Below are 19,533 nucleotides of genomic sequence, written 5' to 3' on the forward strand. Positions count from 1 at the left end.
TTTGTTGAGTTATTGATCTTTGCAAAGAACCAGCTCTTGGTTTCACTGATTTTTTTTTTTCTATTTTTGATTTCACTGATTTCTGCTCTTTATTTCCTTCCTTTTGCTTGGTTTGGGTTTAATTTGCTCTTTTTCATTTTCTAAATGCAAAGCTAGATTTTTTTTAATTTGAGAGCTTTCATCTTTTCTAATATAAGTATTTAATGCTACAATTTCCCTTCAGGCACTTGTGACCTGGAGCCGTGAGAATCAATTGTGCCCACCTCTTCCCAACCTTGTGTTCAGTGATGTCACCTTGAAATCAGCTGGAGTGGGAGTATTTGCACCACAGAAGTTAGAAATACTATGCACTAGGGCTAGTCTTCCCCCTTCCAGAGAACCTATTATTAAACAATTACTAGCAACCAATGGCGCTAAGCACTGCTCTAATGCCTCACAGAGGTTTTGATATGTTGTATTTTTGTTTCTTTTATTTTCTAATTTCCATTGAGATAGTTTTCCCGACTCAGGAACAATGTACAAGTGTGTTTTAATTTCCAAATATTTGGGGGATTTTTCAGATATCTTTCTGTTGCAGATTTCTAGTTTAATTTCATTATGGTCAGAGACATGCTTTGTATGATTTTCAATTATTTTAAATTTAAGGTTTCTTGCATGGCCCAAAATATAATCCGTCTTGGTGAATTTTCACTGTGTACATGGAAAGCGTTGTTCTGATGCTGTTTGGGTGGCGTGTTCTATAAACGTCAATTAGGTCAAGTTGGTTAATGGTGTCGTGCAGTTCTTCTGTATCCTTGCTGACTTTCTGTGTTCTACTGATTTGCGTGTTCTGTTGATGATGGAAATGTCACCTACTCCCCTCTCCAAGTATAATTGTCGATTTGTCCATTTATCCTTTCAGTTGTATCAGTTTTCTCTTCACTGTATTTTGCATCCTTGTTCTTAGGTGCATATACATTTAGGATTGTTACGAATTCTTGTTGGGATGACCTTTTTTTTTCATTCTGTAATGTCTCTCTTTTATTCCTGATAACACTGCTTGATGTGAAGTCTAGATTGTCTAATGTTAATATACCCATTCCATTCTTTTTTCAATTGAAGTATAGTTGATTTATGGTATTGTGTTAGTTTCAGGTGTACAACAAAGTGATTCAGGTTTTTTTTTCAGATTATTTTCCATTATAGGGTATTACAAGATATTGAATATAATTCCCTGTGCTATACAGTAAATTTTTGTTGCTTATCTATTTTATGGATAGTAGTTTGGATCTGTTAATCCCATACTCCTAACTTATCCCTCCCCACCTCCCTTTACCCTTTGGTAGCCGTAAGTTTGTTTTCTATGTTGTGAGTCTGTTTGTTTTGTATATAGATTCATTTGTATTATTTTTAGGTTCCACATATAAGTGATATCATATAATATTTGTCTTTCTCTGTCTGACTTCACTAAGTATAACATTCTCTAGGTCTATCCATTTTGCTGCTAATGGCAATATCTCATTCATTTTTTGTGGCTGACTAATATTCCATTGTATGTATATGTACCACATCTTCTTAAGCCAATCATCTGGGCACCTGGGTTGTGTCCATGTCTTGGCTATTGTAAATAGTGCTGCTGTGAACATTGAGGTGCATATATCTTTTCAAATTAAGAGTTTTTGTCTTTTCTGGATATATACCCAGGAATGGGATTGCTGGATCATATGGTGGCTCTATTTTTAGTTTAAGGAACCTCCATAGTGTTCTCCATAGTGGGTGCACCAATTTACATTCCCACCAACCGTGTAGGAGGGTTCCCTTTTCTCCACATCCTCTCCAGCATTTAGTATTTGTAGACTTTTTGATGATGGCCATTCTGACCAGTATGAGGTAATACCTCATTGTGGTTTTTATTTGCATTTCTCTAATCATTAGTGATATTGAGCATCTTTTCATGTGCCTGTTGGCCATCTGTATCTCTTCTTTGGAGAGGTGTCTGCTTAGGTTTTCAGCCCGCTTTTTGATTGAGTTTTTTGGGTATGTGTGTGTGTGTGTGTGTGTGTGTGTGTGTGTTGGTTTTTTTTCTTTTGCTAGTCTTTCTTCTACTAGTATTTTCATTGCATATGTTTTTCAACTCTTATCTTTAACCTATTTATATCATTACATTTAAAGTGGATTTGTTATAAGCAGAATATACTTGGACCTTTATTCATCCAATCTGATCATCCATCTTTAATTGGAGTGTTTAACCATTTACTTTTTTTTTTTCCACCACACAGCTTGTGGGATCTTAGCTCCCCGACCAGGGATCGAACCCAGGCCCTCCACAGTGAGAGCTTGAAGTCTCAACCACTGGACTGCCAGGAAATTCCCTAACCATTTACATCTGATATAATTATTAATATGGTTGAATTCAAGTCTACCATTTTATTTTCTGTGTTTTATGTTTTCTTCTCCCTTTTCTGTTTACTTTTGGGTTATTTGAGTATTTATTATTGCATCTTAATTTACCTATTGGCTTTGGGGCTATATGACTTTGTTTTTCAGGAGGTGCTCTGGGAATTATGATATACATACTTAACCTCTCACAGTAGACTCAGAGTTAATATTGTTACCACCCGAAGTAAAATATAGAAGCCTTACAACCATATAGGTTAGGTCCCTTCATCCACTTTTATGTTATACTTTTCATATACATTACATCTACATACATGGAACACCCCAGTAGACAATGTACTAATTTTTGCTTTATACAGTTAATACAGGGTCTTCCCTGTTGGTCCAGTGGGTAAGGCTCCATGCTCCCCTAGTCAGGGAACTAGATCCCACATGCATGTTACAACTACGAAGTCCATGTACCACAACTAAAAGATCCCACATGCTGCAACAAAAAGATCCCATGTGCCTCAACTAAGACCTGGCACAGCCAAAATAAATAAAATAAATGAAAATTTAAAAATAAATAAACAGTTAATACGTATTTTAAGTAACTTAAGAGGAGAAAAATAGAAAAATATATTACCCAGATATATACAATTTCTGTTGCTCTTCCTTTATTCCTGAAGTTACAGGTTTCCCTCTGGTATCATTTTCCTTCAGCCTAAAACTTCCTTTACCATTTCTTATAGAACAGGTCTGATGGCAACAAATTCTCATAGTTTTCCTCCATCTAAATGTCTTCACTTTGTCATCATTCCTGACGTATGTTTTCACTGGAAATAGAATTCTGGGTAGACAGTTCTTTAAACACTTTAAAGATGTCATTCAGGGCTTCCCTGGTGGCACAGTGGTTGAGAGTCCGCCTGCCGATGCAGGGGACACGGGTTCATGCCCCGGTCCGGGAAGATCCCACATGCTGCGGAGTGGCTGGGCCTGTGAGTCATGGGCGCTGAGCCTGTGCGTCCGGAGCCTGTGCTCCGCAACGGGAGAGGCCACAACAGTGAGAGGCCCGCGTACCGAAAGAAAAAAAAAAAAAGATATCATTCAGCTATCTTCTAGCTTCTTTGCTTCTAGTAAGAAATTCACAATCATGCATATTGTTCCTCTTCTATATGTAATGAGCCCTTGTTCTCTGGTTACTTTAGAGAAGGTTTGGTTTTTAATCTTTGATTTTCAGTAATTTGTTGCCTGGGCATGGTTTTATTGAGTTCATTCTATTTGGGGTTTGCTGAACTCTTTGAATCTATAAATTTATGTCTTTCACTAAATTTGGAGAGTTTTCATCCATTATTTCTTGAAATATATTTTATGCATCAAATGTTTTCTCCTCTCTCTCTGGGACTTCAATGATATGAACGTTAGAACTGCTGCTATTGTCCCACAGTTCACTAAGGCTCTCTTCATTGGGTTTTCTTTTAAATCTTTTTTCCTTTATGTTCATCAGATTGGAAAATGTGTGACTGTTCATTGACTCTTTTCTGCCACCTCCGTTCCACTGTTGAACTCCTCCAGTGAATTTTTTATTTCAGATATTGTATCTTTCCATTCTAAAATTTCCATTTGGGGACTTCCCTGGCAGTCCAGTGATTAAGACTCTGTGCTTCCACTACAGGAGGCATGGGTTCGATCCCTGGTCGGGGAACTAAGACCCTGCATGCCATGCAGTGCCGCAATAAATAAATAAATAAACGAACTAAATGGAAATATTTATTTATTTATATCTCTATTCTTCTGAGAACCTCTCCATTCAGCACCTTTACCTCATAAAGCATGGTCGTAACAGCTGCTCTCAAGTCTTTGTCTGATAATTCTAGTATCTGAGTCATCTTAGAACTGGCTTCTGTTGATTGTCTTTCACTTGAGAATTGGTCCTGTTTGCCAGATTCTTTTTATGTCCAGCAAGTTCGGACTGAATCCTGGACATTTTTAATTTTATGTTGTGAGACTCTAAGCCCTGTCAAAATCCTTTGGAAAATGTTGATGTTTGTTTGTTCTGATTTAGCCGATAATTGACCTGGTTAGATTCAGACATCAAGCTCTGTCTCACCTTCTGTGAGCTGTGGTTTCAGTGTTAAGTGTTTTCCAAACCTTTGCTGTGGTACCTTGGGTCTGTCCCACACATGAATGTGTCTTAGTCTGGGACTTGGGTGGTAGTTTACATCATAACTCAGTTCTCAGCCTTGGCTGTGCTCCTTTAGGTCTGTTCCATGCCTGCACAGCTCCGAGATTAACCCAGAATTTGTGTAAATTCACACACAGAATTAGGATTTGCTTTCTATAGCCTCTCCAGTACTTTCCCTACTCTCTCGGACCTCCAGGGATCTATTTTTTCCAGTCCTCCTGCTTGAAAGAAGGGGTTTCTCTTCAAGTTTTTGTCACCAGTGCTGCCACACAGTTCCTCATGGCTGGGGCTACCCCCAGTGCAAAGTGGTGAGAGAAAAGGAGGAAAAAATAATGGAGATTCACCCCTACAGTCTTAGACCACAGGGTCTCCTTTTTCTGGTTCCTCTGGCCATAAAGGTGAGTTTTTGCTCAGTTTTATATGCTGCCCCCACTGCTGTACACTCTGTGACTTGGGCCACCCTTGAGCCAGAAAAAGAGGGAGTCACCACCAGACTCCCAAGCTGTAGGAGCCCCTTCTCTTAGTTCTCTGGCCAGAAAGACAGGGTTTCTGTCTGTGTTTTCACTGCTGCTCCCTGCTGTGCAGTCCCCCACTGAGGTCACTCTCAGGTCAAAGTAAGGAGATAAAAGAATAAAAGAAACAGGGTAACTCACCCCAGTTACATGTGATTCTTCAAGTTTTGGCTCTCCTCCCAATCTGCATACCAGCCTTCACTTTACAGACTCAGGTAGTTAGTTGCATCTTATATTTTATTCAGAGTTCTTAGTTGTAATCAGTGGGAAAGATAAGCTGTTTTGTGCTTACCAGAAGTCACTGTTGAATTTTAATATATATGTGCAGTAGATGAATGCTGAAGACGTTGCCATGGAGTGCAGTGACGGGGCCAGCAACACGGGTGGTAAAAGAAGCGAGGGTTGGGGCTTCCCTGGTGGCGCAGTGGTTGAGAGTCCACCTGCCGATGTAGGGGACACGGGTTCGTGCCCCAGTCCGGGAAGATCCCACATGCTGCGGAGCGGCTGGGCCCATGAGCCATGGCCACTGAGCCTGCGCGTCCGGAGCCTGTGCTCCGCAACGGGAGAGGCCACGACAGTGAGAGGCCCGCGTACCGCCAAAAAAAAAAAAAGCGAGGGTTGGACTTCCCTGGTCTCAGAGTGGTTAAGAATCTGCCTGCCAATGCAGGGGACATGGGTTTGATCCCTGGTCCAGGAAGATCCCACATGCCGCGGAGCAACTAAGCCCATGCGCCACAACTACTGAGGCTGTGCTCTAGAGCCCTTGAGGCCACGCGCCACAACTACTGAAGCCCGTGCGCCTAGAGCCCGTGCTCTGCAACAAGAGAAGCCACCGCAATGAGAAGCCTGCGCACCACAGCAAAGAGTAGCCCCCCGCTCGCCGCAACTGGAGAAAGCCCGCGCACAGCAACGAAGACCCAACACAGCCAAAAATAAATAAATAAATAAAATTTAAAAAAAGAACGAGGATAGGAAGCAAGATTTATTGGATACACTGCAAGGGAGCAGCAGGCAAGATCAAGAGAGGGTCTGCATGGGGCAGGGGAGAGAAACTGGGCTTCTTTTATGGTCCCTTCTGGTCAACCTTGGGTTAATGTTCCACCCATATGGTGATTAGGGCTGGGTGTGTCCTAACTCAGTCATCCTGGAATGCCCACTGCTTGTGGCTGCTGGTAATTTTCCACTGGGGGAGGATGTAATTGCCTTATCCTGAAGTGACCTCCCCTGCCCAAGATGACTGTTCTATTGTTAAGCTCCACATTTCCCCCCTGACAGATCAGCAAAGTCAAATCATTGACATCTGGGCGACGACATCATCTCGGGCTACTTCATGCTGAGAAGGGGCGACTTGGGATCCCGGTTGACTTTGCTGACTGGCCATGGGGCTATGGGATTGTGTGTGAGTAGAAATTTTGGGAGGCCTGTTCAAGAGTAGTCAACTGTATTGATCTTTATCCTTCATCTTCCTGTTTAGCCCTCTGGGCTCTCAAGGCCTCCTCCCGGTTATTAAAGACCTTAAAGGCCGTATCCAATAAGACAGCAAAGGGAGTTTGGGGTCCCCGTTCAAGGTTTTGGAGTTTTTGTCTGATATCAGGTGAAGCCTGGCTGATAAAGTGCATGGCCAGTATAGCTAGTCCCTCTGGGCTTACATGGTCCCGAATGGGTGTGGGGAAGCGAGGGGATGTCGGGCTAGGGACGAGCAGTGGTGGGAGGGGAGCCGGTGAGAGGAGTGCAGGAGGGATTGAAGGAGGGACCGTGGACAATATCGGTGTCAGGCCTAAGAGAGCAGAATTTGGAGAGACGCATGCGCCCACTTTGTCGTATTTTGGGGTTTTGTGACAGGGCCACGAAGGCCTGAATGTAGGGGACCTCAGAGTCCTTCCCAAGTTTACGACAAAAGAGATAGAGCTGCAGGATGGTGTTATAGTTTAGGGATCAATTGAGGGGCCAGACCTCCTGATCCAGCAATGAATATTAGCCGTTTCTTTTTGAGAGTTTGGGGATCAAATTTAGTCCAGTTTTTAAGAATACATCCCGAAGGTGACTCAGCAGGAATAAAGGATGTTAGACCCATATCGGATCTTAACCAGGCACAGCGTCTGCCCAAAAGGTGTCCCTAGAGGGAGATGGGCCTCTGTAGTGTCCGCAGGGGACCTGAGGTTGTGCTCTAGACTGGGGCGCCCCCCCCACCCCCGCAGAATAGAGGACCTCTGAAGGCGTGCTCTGTCTGACAGAGGCCTCCTGACACCCAGCCAACAGGTGTCGGGCCTTGGGTGAACAGCCCAAGAGGAGGGAGTGGAAAGTGGTCTCGGGCCAGCCAGGAAGGGAAACTCACTGGTTTTGTGGTGACTCGACTCGTTTGAAGTACCTGGAGATGTTGGTGGATCAGGATGGGTGGTCCTCAAGGGAGAATGGAAAGGAAAAGGGGATCTCAGAGCCTGCCTGGATTCGCCCCAGACGAGCTGCCACTGCCAACTGCACCAGGCGTCGGAAGCGAGCAGTCCCAAGGCTAGGGCCAAAGGGCACTGCCACCTGATCGGGCAGGGACTGTTGATCCGTATGGGGCCAGGTTTTACGTCCGAACAGTCTCCTTGGCCAGGGTGTGCCATCCCGGGTCTCCAGGGACCTCAGACCATCCGCGGTGTTGAAGAGAAGAGACCGTACCCCTTAGGGTGACAGCAAGTCAGAGTCCCGACCCGGAGGGCTTCCGGTCTCGCTGAGGAGTAGCCCCTGCCGGGGACCTTCAGTTGCCCCAATTTAGTAGGCCCAGTAGGCCGATCACTACGTGTTGGAAGATGATCAGAAAAGGCACAGAGAGGAGAGAGAGGCGCTCCCCATAGGGGCCACCAAGATGCCACAGAGTGCAGTGAAGGGGCCGGCAACGAGGGTGGTAAAAGAATGTATTGAGTCAGAAACGAGGGTAGAAAGCGAGATTTATTGGATACACTGCAAGGGAGCAGCGGGTGAGACCAAGAGAGGGTCTGCACCGGGGGGGAAAGAAGCTGGGCTTCGTTTATGGTCCCTTCTGGTCACCCTTGAGTTAATGTTCCATCCATATGTTGGTTAGGGCTGGGCATGTCTAGCAATGTAGACAATCTGGGCAGTCTTCTTGGAATGCCCACTGCCTTCTTTTTTTGTTGTTTTGTTTTGGTCTTGTTTTTATTTATTTATTTATTTAATGGCTGCGTTGGGTCTTTGTTGCTGCGTGCAGGCGAGCGGGGGCTACTCTTTGTTGCGGTGCACTGGCTTCTCATTGCCGTGGCTCCTCTTGCTGCGAAGCACGGGCTCTAGGCGTGTGGGCTTCGGTAATTAAGGCTTGTGGGCTCTAGAGCGCGGGCTCAGCAGTTGTGGCGCACTGGGCTTAGTTGCTCTGTGGCATATGTGAGATCTTCCCGGGCCAGGGCTCGAACCCATGTCCCCTGCACTGGCAGGCAGATTCTTAACCAGTGTGCCACGAGGGAAGTCCTGGTATCTAGGTAATATCTTTGTATGGTGAGATACCGTAACTAGTCTTACCATGGTGATCATCTTGCAATGTGTAGAAATATCGAATAAGTATGTTGTTGTGTAACAGGACCTAGCACAGCATTGTTGTAGGTCAACCACCTCAAAAAGAAACTCACTCACAGAAAAAGAGACCAGATGTGTGGTTACTGGGGCAGGTGGGAATTGGATGAAGGCAGTCAAAGGGCTCAAACTTCCATTTGTAAGATAAGTACTAGGGATGTGATGTACAACATGAGAAATAACACTGCTGTAAGTTATATACGAAAGTTAAGAAAGTAAATCCTGAGTTCTCATCACGAGGAAAAATACTTCTTATTTCTTTAATTTTGTATCTATACAAGACGATGCATGTTCACTAAACTTATTGTGTTAATCATTTCATGATGTATGTAAGTCAAATCATTATGCTATCTCCCTTAAATTTATCCAGTTCTGTCAGTTTTATCTCAATAAAACTGGAAGGAAAAAAATAATCGAATGGCTCAAACCAATCCCAAACTTTCTTTTCCCACTGCCTGCTGTCCGGTCGATTCCTGGCTTCTCCAACCATTCCTTTATATGTTTCATTCATTCCACAAAAATATGAATGCCTACTGTGTTGTTACAAGAGCAGTTGTGTCACCTAATCAGCCTGACCCATAAGTTCAGAGGTCTTTTTGAGTGCCAACCTCAGTGTTCTGGGAAAACTGAAGAAGGGACGCAAGTGATGAATCTAGGTTAGGTGTTTGTGTGTGTGTCTCATTCCAGTGGTCAAGGGCCCCACCCTTCATGACTGTGGGACCAGATGAGAAGAGAGAGATGCTTGGTGGAAGCTTGATAGTCTATCAGCCCTCCCCACAACCTGGACCTTATCTTTGTCTGAAATATATGGCATTGTTGTTTGACAGGCATCTTTTTAGTAAAATGTTATGAACCTCTTGTTAGTTGGGATTATTTTTGCTTTTGATCAAAGAGAAAGGAAGAAGTAAATACGAATTCTAGAATCTAATGCTTTAACAACAAAGCAGGAGTTAGCAGAGGTGGCCCATGCTGCAGAGATCCAACTAAGGGCCGTGAATGGATATAGGTGACCTATATGTATATGGAGGTAGGTCAGGGAAGGGAGGAGACTCAGGAATGGGACAAGGGATAGAGTTCAGGTCATAGATGGGTCAAAGGTACCATGACGTAGTGACATAAAAAGGTGAAATTCACAAACAGCTGTAATGGAAACTAGTGGGACAATTGAGGAATTGCAAATATGGGCAACGTATTAGGTAATAGTAGCCTCTCAATTGTTAAATTTCTTGACTGATAATCATATCGTGACTGTGTAAGAGAACGTCCTTAATCTTAGGAAATACCGTATAAATATTTAGGCATGTGGGAGTATTGAAGTGTAAAGTATCATGACGATACAACTTACTCCCAAATGGTTCAAGGTATAGAAGAAGCATATGTGACAAAATACCAATATTTGATTAAGTGAAAAGTACATGGGTGTCTGTTGTACTGCTATTCTGTTAACTTTTCTATGGATATGAAAAAAATTTTTAATGTGAAATGTCCTTCTTCTTGGCCCCAGTCACTTGGGGTTGGTGGAGTTTCCCAACCTTTTATCCAGAATGTCTGTTCCCCAGACAACAGACACTGCTCTCGAAAGCCCTTATGCCCTTATATCTCTCCACTATCCCTACCCCCTCATGGACCCAACAGCTCTCCTCCAGGGCTCTCACTGTGCTCTATAATCACAGAACAAGTTCACTTCATGGCATTCTTCTATTTAGCTTCCTCTTCCCCAGGAGCCTGAGATGTCCTTGGTGACAGTGGCTGGGTAGTTCTCCTTTGTGTTCCTTCTAGCATTCGGCATCATGCATGGCCTACAGGAAGTACATTACAGGTGTAGGGCATGTTGTGGAAGTAGTGAGTGAGTGAATGGCTCGCTGGAAGCAGAGAGAAACAGAGATGGTTCGTGGAGTTGTGACAAATGAAGGCAAGTAATCTCCAGGCTGGTTGACAGGGACTGAAATGATCAACATGTAAATGGGTGCAGATTCTTGGTGTTTAAGACTCAAAAATGCGGCCTAAGGGACTTCCCTGGGGGTCCAGTGGTTAAGACTGTGCTTCCACTGCAGGGGGCGCAGGTTCGATCCCTGGTCAGGGAGCTGGAGAAACAATGAAGAGGGTGGACTGAGAGGGGTCAGAGAGGTGAAGAAATCTGGGGCAAGACTGAGTTATCAAATTGGGAAACATCAGAGCAGCATGAGATTAGGGAGACCAAGTATAATCACACATGACTGAAAGCGGGAAGCTTCCTCTTGAACTCTGGATCACACACACGGTCCGTTTACTTACCGTTTACTAATGACTCCTCCAGGCCCAGCGTTTGCCAGGAATCACAGGGAGAAAAGAATACGTAGCACCCGAGCCCTATGCAGGAGGTGCTACAGATGAGAGAGTGTTTAGGGAAGTCCCCTGGGCAGGTTGCAGCATCCTTGGCATCTGAAAACAGCTCTCCACCTGGGCCCGGGGCAGGTAGAGACCCGAAACGGGGTGAGTGAACCAGGCACATGGACTGGAGATCAGTGTGACCCTGGGGAGACAGAGGCCCGGGAGGTGGCCCCCGTGGGCGCCACAGGATCTGTGCCCCGAGAGCCTCCCCTGGAAGGGTCTCCTTGGCTTGCAGGGGGCAGGGGCAGCGCAGCCCCAGAGGCCCTACAGCCCCAGCCCGTGCTTTGTTGTTGCCTTCAGCCTTTTCAGAGGGTGAGGGCTGGGACAGGCGCTGTGTGAGAAGGACGCTGGGTGACCTCAGCCTGACAGGATAAACTCTGCTGAACCTTCTACAAACACGCCCGCCCGTCAGCTGGAGAGCTGGCTCCTGCAAAGCGTATCAGGTTGTGGGTGAGGCTTGCTTGTTTCGCACTTTCAGCTCGGGAAGGGACTGAGGGGAACCTCAGTTATCTGTGCTTGTGACACCTCCCAGGTCCCTGCAGGGATTCCTCCTCAGTGACTCATTCACTTGTTCATTCATCTGGTGGTGATTGAGCCCCTGCCTCAAACCAGGAATTTGGGACTTGGCAATACTGCAGTGGACAGACCACAACCAAAGGGTCTCTGCTCTGATGATGCTTTACATTCTGCTGGGAGGCGACAGCTCCAAATAAACTCATACTAAATCGCATATGTCAGGTGGTGCTAAGTGCCGCAAAGTGGAGCGTGGGGGGAAGCAGGGGAAGGGCTTGATGATGGCAGGTGGGGACAGGAGGGGGTGATTTTATTTTACCTTTAATTTTTTGGCCGTGCCACGCGGCATGTGGGATCTTAGTTCCCCAACCACAGATCAAACCCTTGCCCCCTGCAGTGGAAGTGCATAGTCGTACCCACTGGACCGCCAGAGAAGTCCCAGGAGAGGTGATTTTAGATGGGATGTCCAAAGCCCCTGTGAAAACGTCAGCTCTCTGCCTCTGTTAGTGGTGACCAGAGCCTGAGACCTGCCTGGGGAGCTCTGCCTACCCCTGGAGGCTGTGACAGGAACCATATGCAAGGCTGAGCAGCTGGCCCTCCGCAGCAGACAGAAAGCGTGCAGAGAACGTGCCAGGAGCAGAGCCTGCCCGTGGCCAATGCCCTCACTACCCATCTTCTCCCCTCTCCTTCCTGTGCAGAATCTTGCTCTCCCCCTTTTCTCGCCTTCCAACTCCCCCACTGAGTTCTGCCCCCACCACCCTTCTGAGACTGCTCTGCCCAAACCCACTGATCACTGACCAATCCCATGGACATTTCTCAGCAGCACTGATGCTTTCCCCCTCCCGTTTGAAGCTCTTCTCTCGTTTTCTGGGACATCACCCTCTCCAAGTTCCCTTCCCTCCTCTTTAAAGGCTCCTCTTGCCCTTAAAATGTTAGTGTTTCTGAGTTCCCTACACAGCCTACTTTTTTCACTCAAATCATATTCCTGGGGTGACTTACCCCCTCCCAAATCTCTCTGCAGCCCCGATCCCTCTCCTGAGCTCCAAACCCCACCTATCCAGCTGCTTGCTATCCTAGAGGAACTGCTCAAAGTGTTCTAATTATTGCCAGGTTGTGAATCCCTTTAGAGAAGGATCTCAAATAATGTATTATTTATTTCTGCAATGCCTGCTACCCTGCTTGTACCCCATAAGCACTCAAGAAACCCAAAATTACTTCAGTCTTGGCCATAGGCCCTGCCATTTGGGGGATTATCTATAGTTTCTAGCTAGCTATCCTCTCAAAGCCCCATCTCTGGGGGATTGTGAGCAATGACACTGACACATGGTACTGGGAGATGGCAGAAGACTAATCTTCCTGGGAAAAAGTGGAAAGACTTCGAGACTGTCCCCAGGCAAGGCCCAGCCAGCCTTTGTCAAGAGTCCCCAGAACTGAAGCATTCACGGATACCAGAGAGCAGGCCAAAGGGCACTCTTAGACAGCCGGACAGCCCGACCTGCGCATCCCTGCCCATGGCCACTGCCCGAAGTCACGCTTCAACATCCTCCACCTACACCAGTGTTCATTTCCTCTCTGACCCCTCAGGCTCCTGCTCTCCTCCACGGGCTGCCAAAGCTGATGGAAAATAGAACTTGTCGCTTCCCTCCTCCAGGTTAAACGTTAAAGGAATCCCTGCCACCTAGAGAAAAGCCCAAACTCCTGGGCAGAGCTTTCAAGGCCCCCCACTAATCCATCCACCCACATCCCCACGCCCCCTTTTATCACCTGCTCCAGGCTCTCCTAAGCCTGCACCCATCTCTGAATCCCCCTCTTTCTGCTAAGCCGCAACTTCCTATACTATGCAATTGCTTGAGAACCCCAAAGACAGAACGATATTCCGACCCCTATGAAATTCTACCATGCAACTTTTTAAAAACTCCTTGTCAGACAATTCCAAATACATGCTAGCCTTCCGACTTTGTGTCCCATGAAAATTTAGTACCCAGCTCTCCATCCACGTTACTTAGAGGAATTTTGAGCAAGGTCTGGAACACAGCCCAAGAAATCTCCAGGATGACCCTGATCGATTGTCCTTTGGGCGTGATTATTAACTGCTTGAATAATTTAACTCTCCTAATATGTGGCCACCATTCTCTACACTGGCCACAAGCATATTGGGAGACTGATGAAGAACTTGCTGGAGTCAAGCACTCCCCCCATTTCCTGGGCTATCGATCCAGAAACCCAGAAGGGCTAGTCTGATAGGCCCTGTTCTGAATTGTGAACCCATTCTGGTTCCTACCAGTTATTTTGATCCAGCTCGAACACACTTTAGTAACCTACTCTTCCTACCAGATACTGGAACGTATCATAAAGCCACAATCAAGTGTGCACAGGCAGATCAATGGAGTAGAACACAAGGTCAAGAAATAGACCCAAACACACACGTACAGGAATTTAGAATGTAGCAAAGGTGGCATTTCAAATCAGGGAAAGGTGGGTTGTTTAATAAATGACATTTGGACAATACAGTAAAGCCAGATCTGTACCTCATGCCTTACACTATGATAAATTCCAAATGGATGAAAGATTTAAATATAAAAACTAAAATCATAAAAGAATTAATATTATAAAAGGATGGGATCTTAAAAAAAAGAAGTGAGAATCTTCTAACAATCTCAGAATGGTGAGGGCTTTTTAAAAGTCTAACTCAAAAACCTAGGAGCTTTAAAAGACTTATTGATAAATGCAATTAATAAAAATAAAAATGTTCAACTTGGTAAAAACCACTATAAGCAGTCAAAAGACACCCTATTACCTCTGACCTCATCTCCTCTTCTTCAGGCTCCCTGGGCTCTCTGCTTTCCTTCAACACCCCAAGAATGCTCCCACTTCAGGACCTTCTAATTGCTGTGCCCTTGGCCTGGAAAACTCTTCCCCCAGAACCCCATGGTCTTTCTCCCCCCATCAACTCCTTTGGGTCTTTTGTTTTTCTTTTCTGTTTTTGGCCACAAGACTTGAGGGATCTTAGTTCCCCAACCAGGGATCAAACCCATGCCCTCAGCAGTGAAAGTGCCAAGTCCTAACCACTGGACTCCTCTGGGTCTTTATTTCACTATCACATTCTCAGCAAGACCTCCCTTGACCACCGTACTTAAAATCCGCATGTGCCCGTGCGCGCACACACACACATACACACACGCGGTAACATGTAGATATATGGGTATTCTCAGTATAATTCTTTTACCTTTTCTTAATGTCTGAAAATTTTCATAATAAAATGTTGAAAAACACCCACACAAACCTATTCCTCTTTTCTTGTTTTCCCACTGGACATGTCACCACCACCTGACATACATTTTATGTATTTATCTACCCCACCCTGCTTAAGGGCTGTTCACTGCTCCATCTCCAGTTTGTAAAACAGGTGCCTATTGCTATACCAACATTAAATTCCTGGTTTTAATATTGTACTATAAACATGTAAGGCTGGGAAAAATGGGGAAGGGGGCTTCGTCACTCCTCTCCCCTCTAGACTTTGCAACCTCCTGTGAATCTATAGTTATTTCAAAATATATGTACTAATGAGAGAGCAGTACCTAGTACATAATTGGTATTCAGTATTTGTCAAATGAATCAACCCCATGACTTAGTGAAATTATATGATTTATATTAAGTGATAAAACACTACTACGTGTGTGAAAAAGGGAAGGATTTTCATATTTGCTTGTGTATGCATACATTATCTCTGGAAGAAAATATAAAACTGCTAATACTTGCTGCTCAGGTAAAAAAGTCTGGGTGACTAGAGAACAGGGGCAAGAAGACTTTTCAACAAACCTTTTGTACCTCTTGAGTTTTGAACCAAGTGAATGTATTATCCATTCAGAATACAATTTAAATTAGAAAATTTTCTGTTCTGGCATCTTCCTCAGGATCAATGTCAACTTTACCTATCTACAGGATTCAGGTTCTTTGCATTTTTGAAAAATCACTATAGCAGGAGTTTTCACACCTATGCACCTTTGTCCTTGTGATCCTTAAGCCCCCTCCACCTAAAAACCAAACAGCTATAAAAGACATTTTTTAAAAAAGAAATTTGAATACCACACTGCAGCTGACCCTTGAACAATGAGGATTTCAACTGCATGGGTCCACTTATACACCTTTTTTTTCCAGTTCTAAGTACTACAGTAATACGTGATCTGAGGTTGGTTGAATCCTCAGATGCAGAACCTCGGAGGCAGAGGGCCAACTCTGTTTTGACTGCTTAGAGGGTTGGCATCCCTAACCCCCCACGTTGTCCAAGGGTCAACTGTATATAGTCGGTACTATTCAATTACTGTTACTTTTCTTAGGTCTGTTAGTGGTATTGTGATTATGTAGAAAATGTCCTTCATCTTAGGAGATAATGCTGAAGAGTTTAGAGGTGAGGGGCCATGCTGTCTGCAACTTTTATGTGACCCAACAACAAAAAAGTGTGTATAGATATAAATGTATTGATTATAGAGACATACGTGCATGTGTAAACACACGTCTACACGTAGATACAGACGTAGTTAGAGATAAAAACTCACATGGCAAAGGTTAATTGGTCAATTCATGGAAGGGTTACATACTGTACTGTTCTTTCAACTTTTCTGCAGGTTTAAAATTTTTCAAAATAACAAGTTGAGGGGAAAATTTTTTGACAATTTAAATTTGTACTTTATCTTTGCATAAATGGTATAACCATCCATAATAATTATCTCTTTTAATTTAATTTTTATTTTATACTGAGGTGTAGTTGATTTACAATGTTGTGTTAGTTTCAGGTGTACAGCAGTGGTTCAGTTATATATATATCCATTCTTTTTCAGATTCTGTTCCCATATAGGTTATTACAGAATATTGAGTAGAGTTCTCTGTGCTATACAGTAGGTCCTTGTTGGTTATCTATTTTATATATAGTAGTGTGTGTTTGTTAATCCCAACATCCTAATTTATTCTTCCCCCAGCCACCACCTTTCCCCTTTGGTAACCAAAATCTTGGTTTCGAAGTCTGTGAGTCTGTTTCTCTTTTGTAAATAAGTTCATTTGTATCATCTTCCTAAATTCCACATGTAAGTGATATATGATATTTGTCTTTCTCGGTCTGACTTCACTTAGAATGATAATCTCTAGGTCCATCCATGTTGCTGCAAATGGCATTTCATTTCTTTTTATGGCTGAGTAATATTCCATTGTATATATGTACTACATCTTCTTTATCCATTCCTCTGTCAATGGACATTTAGGTTGCTTCCATGTCTGGCTATTGTAAATAGTGCTGCAGTGAACATTGGAGTGCATGCATCTTTTTTTTTCTTCAATTTTTTGGCAGCATTGGGTCTTCGTTTTTGTGCGTGGAGTTTCTCTGGGTGTAGCAAGCTGGGGCTACTCTTCGTTGTGGTGTGCGGGCTTCTCATTGTGGTGGCTTCTCTTCTTGTGGAGCATGGGCTCCAGGTGCATGGGCTACAGTAGTTGTGGCATGCAGGCTTAGAAGTTGTGGCTTGCAGTCTCTAGAGTGCAGGCTCAGTGGTTGTGGCGCACGGGTTTAGTTGCTCCGCGGCATGTGGGATCTTCCCAGACCAGGGATTGAACCCATGTCTCCTGAATTGTTAGGCGGATCCTTAGCCACTGCACCACCAGGGAAGTCCCACATGTATCTTTTTGAATTATAGTTTTCTCCAGATACATGCCCAAGAGTGGGAATGCTGGATAATATTGTAGTTCTATTTTTAGTTTTTTAAGGAACCCCTCCATACTGTTCTCCATAGTAGTTGTACCAATTTACATTCCCACCAATAGTGTAGGAGGGTTCCCTTTTCTCTGTACCCTCTCCAGCATTTATTGTTTGTAGATTTTTAAAAATTTATTTATTTATTTGGCTGCGCCAGGTCTTAGTTGCAGCATGCAGGATCTTCATTGCGGCATGTGGGATCTTTTTAGTTGTGACATGTGAGATCTTTAGTTGTGGCATGTGGGATCTCTTAGTTGTGGCATGCGGGCTCTTAGTTGCATCACGTGGGATCTAGTTCCCAAAACCCAAGCCCCCTGCATTGGGAGCATGGATAAGTGGTTAAGATAACCACTGGACCACCAGGGAAATACCTGTTTGTAGATATTTTGATGATGGCCATTCTGACTGGTGTGAGGTGATACCTCACTGTAGTTTTGATTTGCATTTCTCTAATAATTAGTGATGCTGAGCATCTTTTCATGTGCCTCTTGGCCATCTGTGTCTTCTTTGGAAAAATGTCTATTTAGATCCTCTGCCCATTTTTTTTTTTTTTTTTTTTTTTTGCGGTACGCGGGCCTCTCACTTTTGTGGCCTCTCCCGTTGCGGAGCACAGGCTCCGGACGCACAGGCTCAGCGGCCATGGCTCACGGGCCTAGCCGCTCTGCGGCATGTGGGATCTTCCCAGACAGGGGCATGAACCCATGTCCCCTGCATCGGCAGGCGTACTCTCAACCACTGCGCCACCGGGGAAGCCCCCTCTGCCCATTTTTTGATTGGGTTGTTTGTTTTGTTGTTTTTCTTTTTTTATTTTTTCTGATATTGAGCTGCATGAGCTGTTTGAATATTGTGGAGATTAATCCTTTGTTGGTTGCTTTGTTCGCAAATATTTTCTCCCATTCTGTGGGTTGTCTTTTCATTTTGTTTATGGTTTCCTTTGCTGAGCAAAAGCTTTTAAGTTTCATTAGGTCCCATTTGTTCATTTTTGTTTTTATTTTCATTACTCTATGAGGCAGATCCAAAAAAATCTTGCTGTGATTCATGTCAAAGAGTGTTCTGCCTGTTTTCCTCTAAGGGTTTTACAGTATCTCGTGTTACATTTAGGTCTTTAATCCATTTTGAGTTTATTTTTGTGTATGGTGTTAGAGAATGTTCTAATTTCATTCTTTTACATGTACTTGTCCAGTTTTCCCAGCACCATTTACTGAAGAGACCATCTTTTCTCCATTGTATATTCTTTCCTCCTTTGTCATAGATTAATTGACCATAGGTGTGTGGGTTTATTTCTGGGCTCTCTACCCTGTTCCATTGATCTATATTTCTGTTTTTGTGCCAGCATCATACTGTCTTGATTACTGTAGTTTTGTAGTATAGTTTGAAGTCAGGGAGCCTGATTTCTCCAGCTCCGTTTTTCTTTCTCAGAATTGCTTTGGCTATTCAAGGTCTTTTGTGTTTCCATACAAATTTAAAAATTTTTATTCTAGTTCTGTGGAAAATGCCATTGGTAATTTGATAGGGATTGCATTGACTCTGTAGATTGCCTTGGGTGGTATAGTCATTTTGATAATATTGATTCTTCCAATCCAGGAACATCGTATATCCTTCCATCTGTTTGTGTCATCTTCGATTTCTTTCATCAGCATCTTATAGTTTTCAGAGTACAGGTATTTTGCCTCCTTAGGTAGGTTTATTCCTAGGTATTTTATTCTTTTGGGTGTGATAGTAAACGGGATTGTTTCCTTAATTTCTCTTTCTGATCTTTCATTGTTAGTATATAGAAATGCAACAGATTTCTGTGTATTAATTTTGTATCCTGTAACCTTACCGAATTCATTGATGAGCTCTAATAGTTTTCTGGTAGCATCTTTAGGATTTTCTATGGATAGTACCATGTCATCTGCAGACAGTGACAGTCTTACCTCTTTTTTTCCAATTTGGATTCCTTTTATCCTTTATTTCTCCCTGATTGCCATGGCTAAGACTTCCAAAACTATGCTGAATAAAAGTGGCAAGAGTGGACATCCTTGTCTTGTTCCTGATCTTAGAGGAAATGCTTTCAGCTTTTCACCATTGAGTATGATGTTAGCTGTGAGTTTGTCATATATGGCCTTTATTATGTTGAGGTAGGTTCCCTCTATGTCCACTTTCTGGAGAGGTTTTTTTTTTTTTTAATCATAAATGGGTGCTGAATTTTGTCAAAAGCTCTTTCTGCATCTACTGAGATGTTCGTATGGTTTTTATTCTTCAATTTGTTAATGTGGTGTATCACACTGATTGATGTGTGGATATTGAAA

Source organism: Phocoena sinus, chromosome 20, assembly GCF_008692025.1.
Source record: "Phocoena sinus isolate mPhoSin1 chromosome 20, mPhoSin1.pri, whole genome shotgun sequence".
Lineage (NCBI taxonomy): Eukaryota > Metazoa > Chordata > Mammalia > Artiodactyla > Phocoenidae > Phocoena > Phocoena sinus.